The sequence below is a fragment of the Diadema antillarum genome, unplaced genomic scaffold, assembly GCF_040938485.1.
Source record: "Diadema antillarum isolate AM-2024a unplaced genomic scaffold, OU_Dant_1.0 seq00000845_RagTag, whole genome shotgun sequence".
Taxonomy (NCBI): domain Eukaryota; kingdom Metazoa; phylum Echinodermata; class Echinoidea; order Diadematoida; family Diadematidae; genus Diadema; species Diadema antillarum.
This window is the reverse complement of record NW_027271719.1, coordinates 916,037-925,270: the sequence shown is the minus strand read 5'-3', so window position 1 is coordinate 925,270 and position 9,234 is coordinate 916,037.

The window sequence follows — 9,234 nt, the reverse complement described above, 5'->3', positions numbered from 1 at the left end:
CTCTGTCCTCGGCTCTTTTGGCATTACATAAAAGTTTTATGATCACTTCTGTTCCCCTCACCCCTTTCTCAGTTTCCCTACCTCTATTTAGTTGATTTTGTGATTGGCAGACCTTGTAGCATGAGGATTCATGAATTGCCCGAATCATTTGCTGCCCACTGTGGTACATTAGAAAATACGAATTGCACTGGTCAGCAAATCTGTGCATTGAAGCATAAACCTATTGGTAACGTTCGATTCCAGTCGAGATTCTTTTGCTGTGTGTGTACTTAAATAGAGATCAGTAATAAAGTTATACACAATTCATAATGGCGATTTTCGAATATATCCGAGCCAGGCCAGCCTTTCTGCTCCATGGTATCCCCACGTTACTGGGTCTCTAAATATCCTTGCATGTTTGTTACAGTGCCTCAACCTATTTTCCACTGTGAATAATATCATATTTGTCAATTAATTTTTCCTCCATCCCCCTAACCTCTCTAGGAAGATGCCAAGCTGGATGCCTTGGATGCTCTGCAGACCACCATCCTGAACAACACCTACCTAGCCAACGTGGAGTACCGCAATGTGGGCCAGGAGTTTGTCACCCTGCTGACGGCCAAGGAGCCCAAGGAGGACGTGGCCGAGGGACTCCTGCAGGAGGGCCTGCTCCTGGCCGAGCCCCGGCGGGAGAAGCGGCTGGCCAAGCTCGTGGCAGACTACGCCAAGGCACAGGAGGTCGCCCGCAAAGCCCATGTGAGCTCAGATGTTTTCTTCCTTCTGTTTTTTTCTGTTTTCATGTATTTGTTTCCTTTTTTTATGCCTCTGCCAACGAAGTGGCCGGAGGCATTATGTTTTCGGGTCGTCCGTCGTCCGTCCGTCCGTCCGTACGTCCGTACGTCTGTACGTCCGTCCCGTTTTGTTTTTGTCGATATCTCAAGAACTTTGAGGTGGTTTTGCATCAAACTTGGTATGAGGGTATATCCTGGGGGGATAATACTTTGTTTGGATTTTAGGGTCACGGAGTCAAAGGTCAAAGGTCACAGGTTTTGTGAAAAATAGGTTGAAATTTCATGTTTTTTCTCCATATCTCGCAAATGGTTCACAGTATCTTCATGGAACTTAGGATATATGCATGTACCAATGAGCAGTGATTATCTAGGGAAGTTGGGGGTCATGGGTCAAAGGTCAAGGTCAACTCCTCAAAATATCATTACTTTCCTTATATTTATGCGATGCCTGAAGGATTTTTTTAAAACTTGATGTATGCATGTATTACCCAATATATATTCTGTGGGAAGTTTCTTGCCAAAAGGTTAAAAGGTCAAAGGTCAAGTGAAAGTGCTAAATTGCACTTTTTCCTCCATATCTCAAAAGTAACTCAAGGTATTATCATGAAACGTACATATTTATGCATGTTCTACCTAACAGTGATTCTCTTTGGAACTGTGAGGTCAAAGGTCAAAGGCCCGGTTTAGATAATATTTTTTCACCATTTGATACTGAAATTATACGTTTTCTCAATACCTTGAAAATTGCTCAATGCGTGAACTTATAAAAGGGTCAAAAGTCAAGTAAAAATCATCAGTTCCCCCAAAAACCTGCACTCTGACGTTTTAATCATTCATCCAATTGAACCTAGTTCTAGGAAAGTGAACATTCAGCACATTTGTGGCAAACCTGTCATTTTAATATTTTGCCAATTGTGTGAAACTGTCATCACACATTGTCAAGACATGGTACTATAGACCTATTAGGAGAACCATGCATTATGGCGGAGGCATACCAGTCGCCGTAGCGACATTTCTAGTTTCATCACATTTCCTAAGCTTTTGCTAGTCTGTGTTAAACCACCAATGATTACTTTGTTGTAGTAAGGTACATTAAAAGCGGGTATTTTTCTATATTTCATGAATCACTGTTGGACCACAAATTTAACCCATTGAGGACAATTTGATTTTGCTACAACATGCATTTCCCATAGACACTTGCCCGAGTCTACTCGGGACTCGTCCTCGATGGGTTAAGAACATGCAAAAATATCGCCACCTGATCTTGATGGCATAAAGTTACAGAGTGAATGGACAGTCATTAATGCACTTACAATAGCCTCAGTGTCATATTACACAAAAATATCTGTACACGAAATTACCAGCTTTCTCAGATTACATGATCTTATCCTTATCTTTGGGTTGAAATGATTTCTGTGTTGTTTAAATTATGATGCTTGTTTGTTGAAATTATGGTGCTTGTTTGTGGTTTCATTTTCCTCATTTTTGTGATAAGGGGATTTTAGGATATTTATTAACACACTTCAGATTCAGTTGTCGTGGAATTTGAGAAATTAGACTGAATTGTGAACTTGTGAACTTACTGGTAGTTTATATACTTCAGCCTCAGACACAGTTGCTCATGGCTTGCCTGGCAGTTGAACAGACTCATTAATAATATCTTTGCCATGTGTTATCTGCTCTCTTTTCAGAAAAACCTGTGGCGCTATGGCGATATCACCGAAGACGACGCCAGGGAGTTCGGCTACTCGGGGTAAAATTGCGCCGGCAGCCCATTCCCTATGAAGTCCGGAAAGAGGAGTAGAGAATTGTCGAGCTTCTTTCCCTTTCATTTCATTTTTCATTTCCGTCTTCTTTTCTTTTCCGCGAGACTCGTACCTTTTTGTATGGGTCACACTCACATTCACGGCATGTCTGCATAATTGCAGGTGGTTATCGATACATTCCAGGCTCATGCAACAAAAAGACTTTGAACCTTTTTGTAATCGCAGTTCCATCTCCCCTCTTGCAAAGAAAATAACTCTTTTCAGCCTCCTGTCATGCTTCCTTTTCGAGGGAGTTTGACTACCTCCTTCTTTTGCTAGGTTCTTGAATATGATGTATTGATATATTCAAAGATTGATGCCAACTTATTCAGCGTTATCATCATTATCTCGTCATCATCAGTGCTCTTGACAATTATCTCAGGTTTCCACCTGCAATTATTATCATTATCTTCATTATGATTTTAATATACGTGTATGTGTCTGTGTGTGTGTTCCACCTTGTTCATGTGGCACATACACTGATGCAGAGATTTTATTTTTGACATGCCTTCACACACCACCCGAATATTTCTGAAAGCTTGATATGACATATCGAAAGTGGAAGTGAAAGGAGTTTGATGTGATGCCGTAACGCCAAGTGATGACAATATGGGGTCAGTTTCCCATCTACTTCGCTTTCCTCTTTCCGGACTTCGCCTGCAAAGCATGCTTAAGTGGAAGATAGTTCACTCTTAACAAATTGAATGAAGTCCTTAGTCGATTAACGAGAAATATGAAGAAAAAAAAATAACAATATATGCTTCCAAGGTAGGTTGTAAGAGTAACGACAACATATTTTCATGTGAACTGTACTTGTAGTGGGCTTACAGATGTTTAGTTGTAGTGGTGATCTCGCCGTGTGTACACGTACGTACCTTTGTATTATCAGTCGTGTGGTCACATTTGGGATGAATATACCTCTATTTCTCTTTCAGTCAGGTGTATGCAAAGTAAAACTGAAGTACATGTAGTAAAGCTTCAAGAGAGAGAAAGCGCTATATGAATTAGCAAAGATTAGTGTATCCACATTCGTTCTCCACATTTGACTTGAATGTCATTTTAGAGACTTTTGTCGACGGGGAGTAAGCTCTCTGTTCACCACGAATAAGTAGGTTTAGGTCACATTTATGCTTCTTCAAGATGTCTATGTAACTTTCAAGATATTTTTAAAGTCATTTTCTTGGAAGGAAGAAAAAAAAAAGCAATGCCAGGAGAAATAATTTCCTTTTCAAGCATATCTTTGTTTGAACATGAAGCAAATCAACGTGTGCAAATGTGGTGTCATTGCATGACAATTGTCCAAGGCCCTTACTTGAGGTGTCTCACTTCATTTTATGTCAAGAATTTTATTAACATTTTAAACCTTATGCAAGGAGAGCAATGCAATGTATTTTTTTCTCTCTTGATGTGAGGTAAGCTTGACATCAAGGTATCTGTTGAGTGCAGCGTTTAGCTGATCTGCACTTCACTGATGGAGGGGGTGTGCTGTGCTGTGTGTATGTCAGAAACCATAAGAGTATTATTAACAGTAAATTCCAAAATCATGGAAATTCAAGTGATTATAGAATTTAAGGAAGTGAATTACTCATTTTGGGTACTTTGCCTTTATGAAATATAAGCTGACCCTCTGGTTAGTGTTAGTGTATTTGAACATGCAAAGCAACTTTTTAAGAGTAGCGGCCATTGTTTTCATTACTTATGCAGGAAAGGGCATTTCTCTTTGTGGTGTAGGGTCCATACAGGGACGATCCAACATTTATTTGATGCAGAGAATTCAAAATATTTACTCAAGATGCATTATACAACGTACAATGTATGTCATGAAAATTCAGAATATTGCATGCATTATAAGTTTAGTTGAGACTAGTTCAGTTGATAAGTATGTTTAGTTGACTTTGGCCCACATTGGAACTTTGTGCTGGCCATGGCAGCTGTGTGTAAGGTACACAATCCTGACGAACGAACGATTATAAACGAGTGATGCTATTGAGTTCCCCCTCCCCCCCCCCCCCCCCCCTCTAAATTTGCAAAGTTCGTATCCTGTGTAATGCTGCTTTTCATGTCCAAAATTGTGTTGAAATCCATATGAAAATCCACTGTCATAATTCAGAGCCACAATACGTATGGCAAAGTAGTATTCTTTGCAACAAGAAGAACGATTGTCCATGCTCGCTAGCGATGCAGGTCACACGTACACACGTTGTGTTTCGTATTTGGCATTGTTCACATCTGTGCAGATCTCGCCCCACCTTTAGAGAACATTGGTGTGCCGGTCTAGTGTGCGGGCAGTTAGCTTGTCCGTGCCTCTACTACAGTGTGGACTGTGGAAGGGGGGCATGTGTTGGCACCACTTTTGCCGATCCTGAATTTTGATTCTGAGTGGGTGTTATATTGCACAATATTGTCTGAAGCATTATATGTGTAATTGTTTTTATCCGTCGAGATAGCAGGATCCAGTCTCTGGAAATTTTGTCAATCATGATCTCCTTTGATGTGAAGGAGTTCAGTTGTATGTGCCAAATCACAGCCTTGCATATGTTGTAAAGGTGTTCACAATGTTTTTGCCACATTTGCACAATATTGTGAGTACAATGTAGTTATGAAATGGTTTGTTTGCACCAAGGGTAGTACAAGTACTGTGACAAGTACAAGCAATGGATAGAATGTAAACCTATGAAAAATGTCACCACAAAATTCACAGGACAGTGAGCCCTGACCAGTAGGGACTCTACAAGAAGAGAGGGACTCTATTGTGTCTTATTTAACCTAAAATTCATTTTTGATTTGGCACCTATGTTACAGCAAGCATTGTACATGTACAATTGTCATGTGAGGGTACCCTATTACCCCCCCCCCCCCCGAACATACACACAAACACAGCTCATTGAGTTGGAAAGTGGTAAAATCGTTGTTCAATGTGTACAATTTTCATGATTATGATTTACAAGATGTAGGTATGGAGATTATTCACACTGTCGAATGTTTCTGCCAGTGTAACATATGTTGCAATATGTTGAATTTTTAGTAGAATTTTTAGTGGAATTTTTTGACCTCCCAAGATGTGTCACCATTCACAGTGGTAGTGGATTGATACAGTACATGTATAATGCTGCAGCACTCTTCACATACTAGGTGATGTGTTTACAAGGGTCACAAACAGTAGAATGTCTTGCAAGGACACCTGAACTTTCTCCAAACTGAGCAAGTTGTGGTTATGCACTGGCCTTAAAGTTATGTTACCAGTTACGCACAAGATTTGCGTTGAAAGAAATGCTGGTGCTTAATTTGATTGTTTAGAGCTTTGTTTAATTTAATTTTAGGGGTGATTATGAAATTGATTCAAAATTTTTTATAGTGAGATTGCACATCAACATTTTTTTTGTGTGTGTGATTATTATGCACAAATGCAAGACCAACTCAACATTTATCACGGCATGGCCTGAAGCTTTCTAGCTTTTGTCACATTTTATTGTTTTTGATTTTATGTACTTACCGTAAAACATGATATATTCTTTTTCGCGAATTGGAGCCGACGGCCTTTTTTGCAGCATGAAATTTTAGCGAACTGCCACTAGCGTTCAATGCATATAGTGTAGAGAAGAACTTTCGCGTGCATTTTAATTTTGCAAATCTTGGCGCTCGCGAAATTCGCGAAATTAAAATGCACGCGAACATTCCTCGTTTTACAGTACATGTATTGAGCGAAATACTTGCAACAGTGTGCCAATCCACATAGTAAATGTAGGTTTTGTTTTTTTGAGAGCATAGATTTTAATGGGCTACTTCTCTTTTGAGTATTGAGGGGGGAAAAGCATTTAAATATCATTACGTGTATATTCGAGCATACAGGCACTTCTTATCAACTCTTTCTGAACAAATAAAGTATAATGTCTTTATGGTAATGCTGTGCCATTACTATATTTTTATCTCTTTGTTTCTCTGAATAATCTCATTCATATGGGTATTTCACTTTTCATTTACATGCCATGAATTTTACTTGTGAATTTTGAATTTCAGAATTTTGATTCGTTTTTCTCGGAGGTGTACTTTACGGTGTATGTTGCAGACGTGTATGAATTTATGAATCTCACCCTTCTGTGGCGCTAGAAAGAGATAGAATACATTTTAAGTTCTATAGTAATGAAATTCTTAGTCCCATTAATGGTATATTAATGATTTGTTTCCTTGTCTGCAGCATCACATAAGAACTTGGAAATAAAGCTCTTTGAGATTGATTGAATAATACACATTGTTTTCCCCAAGTGGTCAGTATTCTTGTCTGTTGATGTGAAATTCTACCCTGTCGTTAAGTTTAGGCTAATAAACATACAGTCAACCTTGCTTAAAGGGGGTGGCTAGTAACCGATCAGTGGGAATCAGTAGGAATGCTGAGGGATGATTGTTCCAATCCTTGTGGGATTCATTTAAGAGTACATTATATATCTACTGTTGTGTGAAAATTATTTGCTTCAGAACGGTCTCATATTCAAGTAATGTGCAGATTAATGCCCCGTCACTGACCAGGGTCCCGTTTTATCAAGAGATAAAAGCAATTTTAAATTTCCTCATCACACAGGCTGCCATAGACTTACAGTTGAAATCAACTATATAATCAATTTCAACTCTTCATAAAACAGGGCCCAGGCACGCTATCCTGGAAACATTAAACTGCACATTACTTGAATATGAGACCATTCTGAAGCAAATAATTTTCACACAACAGATATATAATGTTCTCTTAAATGAATCCCACAAGGATTGGAACAATCATCCTCCAGCATTCCCACTGATTCCCACTGATCAGTTACTAGCCTTCCCCTTTAAGTCAACCTCGCACAAGTCAAATAATTGCCTATGTCGAAGGTCTTTTCAAGTCCTCTTCTCTATATATGCTATTGACTTTGATCCCTCATAAGTTGAATGTTCTCTAAGTCGAAGCTATTTCTTCAGTCCAACTAGATTCGATTTAGGAGAGGTTGACTCGTAAAATCAGCCTAAACAGAGTGATGAAAAGTTAAATCACTATGATACTTCCAAGAAAGTCATGAACTTGAAGTTTTCATTTGTTTTCAATTTCTCTTTTTTCAGCCTCGTGCAAAATAAGTAAACGTGATGATGATTTCAACTCTCAACTATCCAACTGGTTTGTGCTCAAAATTACATCATACAAATCGTTTTTTCTCTTTTTTTTTCTCTCAATATTTTAGCAACTACATTGTACATTCACTCTGACTGAAAAGTTGTCATTGCCAAGTTATAGCATCATGCCAAACTTTTGAAGTGATGGCTGCTTATTTTTCTCTTTGATATACAAAACAGGGAAAATTGAGATTTTCATGAATTGGGGACTTGCGAAGTCACAACATCATCACTAACGCTTTGTCTGATTTGCATATGGGTTCCTTCTAAATCCCTGTTTCAAATTCCCTCACTTTCTTATTTTAGGTCTGATTCATCATGGAACCTCAGTCATTCTGTCTCATCTGATTTTACTCTATGTTGATGGAACCAACTCGAACAGGGAGTGAAATTAAAACTAAAATCTAGAAAATAAATGATTCTTCACAATGGATACAATGAGATCTTTGTCAATTTTGAATATTTAATTACAGCCAGTACTGGTTGATTTTCCATGCACAATAGCAATTTTTAATGTGTGAAGTTATCCGAGATGCAAAGATTACTGAACAAGCAGGCATGTGTTCACACACAGCAGAATATCATCGGCTATGCATTCCTTCATCCATACCATCAGTCTTGATACACACAGTGTTGGTCATGAGTATCAAAACACAACAAATTACTGAGAGATATGACCAACAGAGGGATGGGGCGTATGGATGTTATCACCTTCAGGCACCATAGTATCACTCTTGTGAAAAAAAACAAACAAACAAACAAACCTGAATACCATGTTGTCTGAACTTTCTTAGCAAATTCTGTACGTTATGACAGCACAAGGACCAAAAAAACTTTCTTGTCTAACAGATTTCTTCCCTTTGTGATGTTCACACAACCCTCACCAAGAACATGGCATTCTCCCGGGAACATACACGTAGTCTGGGGAATATGACTGTATTAGTTACATAATGCATCTTGTACTTTGAACAATAACTGTGACCTATACATAAGGAAAGGGACCCTTCTCACACTAGTCTGTAGTTGAAAGGTGACAACCACTATGAATGAGACAGATATTCAGTTTTATTCATGTTTTAAACATTTTCCTAACATGACTTTATATCATTTGGTTTACCAATAAATACTTCTTACACACACACACACACACACCCACACACACACACTGCTGACAAGGATATCTCTCTCATTGTTGACTTTGTGACACACATCTTGACTGCCTGACTGTCATCCACAAGCATGATACACTTTCATTGATACACTGGACTGACACAACAAAATTAAATGGAGGAACCTCCAATACATTACAATAGTAAATTCCAGTTTGCTTGGATTACTGAATGCACCAAGGGCACTGCGTACATCTGTCTACAGTGCACATTGTATACAGTATGTATGGAATGATTTGACATTGTTATTGGGAATCACTTAAACAAATTACATGTTTATCAAAACCAAGCATAAGTCTAGCAGACCATATCCAAAGTAACTGTCAAATGTCTGTTCCCTGTGAGAGTGGT